We start from the raw sequence: 2,818 nt of genomic DNA on the forward strand, positions 1-2,818 counted from the left end.
AGCAATTGCAGGAGCTGCGGGCAATTGCAGGAGCCGCAGGCAAGTGCAGGAGCCACGGGCAATTGCAGGAGCCGCGGGCAAGTGCAGGAGCCGCAGGCAAGTGCTGGAGCCACAGGCAATTGCAGGAGCCGCGGGTAAGTGCAGGAGCCGCGGGCAATTGCAGGAGCCTCAGGTGGCAAGAGGATGGACACAGAGGATGGAAACGGTCACAGTAGATGCTTCACTTTATCTACTTTTTCTTTTTGTTGGCCGCCGAGCTGATGTTCCAGTAATAAAGAAGCTGAGAGAATATCAGTCCATTACATGCAGAAGACACGACGTATGTGAGAGACAGCCAGGGACCCCAAGAATAGCAGAGCCACCGTCGCTGCTGACAGCTTCCCCGAGTGACTGTTCCTGTAGTTTGTCACTGCTTGTATGAGCCTGCTGACGATCACAGCCGGCATGTTGGTTGCCTGCAGCGCTGTAATGACAGCCATGGGACTGACAGGAGACAGCGGGATCACCACAAGAGCGAAGTACACACCCAGGAACAGAACACCCAGTGCTGTGCGGCCTCCGAGATGCTGGATCAGGAACCTGATGATCAGTGTCTGTATGATCAGGAAGAGAGCTTCACCCCAGGAGCTGAAGGGAAACTCGTGGGTGATGCTGTGCACCATGCTGCCCGACAGTGCCAACAACTCCAGGAGGACCAACTTGAAGTTGAGCCCCTCCGCCGTCCCGGAGCGCAAGAACTTCACGATCTGCTGCACCTTGGTAAGGGGGTACAGAGACTGGTTCATGCCCCACATTCCTGGCATACGTTCCTGAAGGACTGGTATATTTCTTGTGGTAATGTTATATGGCGTTACTGGCATAATGTCCTATAAATATATACATATTATATAATGTCTAATATAATGTATATATATTCCTTGTATTATGTGGATATAGGGAAAGTGAAGAATGGAGACTTAGTTCACTAGAGGGAGCACAATAGAACACAATAGAGTAAGATAGGAACAAGTTTTCCAATGGATTTAGTTATGAAGGGCCAACTGGGAGTAAGTAAGAGGGAGCTGCCTGAGTTGAGTTAGTTGGGGCTGGGCACCCGGACGAGTCAGTCAAGTCCCGTAACATACAACCAAGGAGCCCATCCATCCAGGGCCTATGGGCTGACGGTCACTTGGTAGTGGCGGAATGCAGGGCAGTATCAGAATGGTAGCGGCTAACTTCGGGGGAACAATCCTAAATGTCTGGGGTGAAACGGACAGGTGATTCCTGAAGCGGGTTAGACTGGCCAGTCATGAAGCTGCAGTACCGAAGGCCACGGTACGACCGTGTGATATTCCTGGAGGAGTGAGGGACAGCACAGGGCAAGGAAAAGTTATTCACTGTGGAGAATCTTGTGCTGCCTTTGCGACGAAACTGGACACACTGTGTAACGAACTGAGTAAAGCTGTTTTGTTGGAACTGAATATGGACTCTGACTGTCATTGCGCGATATTCAAAGGAAGAAAGCCCCAGCAGACCGGAGTGGACTCTGATGTGCAAGAAAGTGAATCACCAAGTGCACAACAGAAGGGACAATGTGCTTATGTGACAGAGGACCAGGATGTGTTACTACTATCACCCTTAGCCACGACTACTTCCCTGGCCCCTGTTACACCTTCACTGATGATTTTTCTCTGCTTGACGTCTTCTTTTAATATGTTTTCATGCGTTTGTTGAATGTTTTAATAAAGATATTGTATTTTCATACTGAGTTTCTGTTGATGGGAGTCATCTTTGTAGCCTATGATGTGGATTTCTACTTCTGAATGTGTTGGACCTAATCTGGGCCTCTAGTCCAGAAATCCTCCAGGATGGAGCCGACGATGATTCCAATCCCCAGGATCTTACTGATCAGAATCTTCACACAATCAAGATTCTGTTCACACCGTTCAGCAGGTTGCACTGGAGGAAGAGCTTGTCGTAGCAGCGCTCAGGGAGAATCCCCGGGACCAGCAGGTTCTGCATCATCTCCAATGTGTGCAGGTCACAGCTGAGCCCTCAATCACTTTTTACAGGATTCCACTCATCCGATTTATACGGTCATGTGACCTAGCCCTAAGAGATGTATCATGAGAACTCCCTGACCTGCGTCTTCGTACATTCCAACATTTGGTTGATGCAGACAGTATCTTTCATCATGTGCCATAAAATATATAGAAGGAGAAAGGTCATCTCAGTTATAGCTGATGCAGAGAAAGAGAAGGGGGCTGGCTCACCAAAACAATTCCTTTAAAGGACACCCCTGCCTTTTTTTCTTTAATTGACTCCTCTGTTAGCAGTCAGTAATGTATTTGTAGTGTGTGTTTTAGAATACTTACACATCGCTGTCTTCTGCCGTTTCCAGCGCTGCTCCGGTCCATCTCCTGCATCATGCAACTGCAGCTCTTTCTCACCAAAGACTGTTACTTGCTTTCTTAATGTAGGTCTATGAGAGTCTTGTTCGGAGTCTCATACACTTACATTATGAAAGTGACTTCTGGTCCATACAGAAGATAGTCGGTCAGTGGTCACAACATGATGAAGGAGGAAAATGGAAGAGCGCTGAAAACGGCAGAAGACAGTGACTGGAAAGTACTTGAACACTACTGATTTCTAAGGGACAATACCAAAAACTACTAAAGTGGTCCTTTATGGTGGTCTGTCTGGTGACACCCCATTTAAGAAGCTCCTAAAATAGGTGCATGGAGCTTAATTCATTTCAAAGGTAAGGTGCATCTTTCACTAAAAAGGACCATTATAATAATCTGCCAGTGGCCATAGCAGCCAGCATGATTTGAAGACA

The 2,818-nt window shown here is 47.7% G+C and overlaps 1 pseudogene; it reads right to left on the minus strand.

Annotated features, from left to right (window-relative positions):
* Positions 1–229: 229 nt before the first annotated feature.
* On the minus strand, positions 230–2,001 carry LOC138645923 (mannose-P-dolichol utilization defect 1 protein-like; annotated as a pseudogene).
* Between the last annotated feature and the right edge of the window lie 817 nt (positions 2,002–2,818).

The sequence above is a fragment of the Ranitomeya imitator genome, chromosome 7 (genome assembly GCF_032444005.1).
Source record: "Ranitomeya imitator isolate aRanImi1 chromosome 7, aRanImi1.pri, whole genome shotgun sequence".
Classification (NCBI taxonomy): Eukaryota; Metazoa; Chordata; class Amphibia; order Anura; family Dendrobatidae; genus Ranitomeya; species Ranitomeya imitator.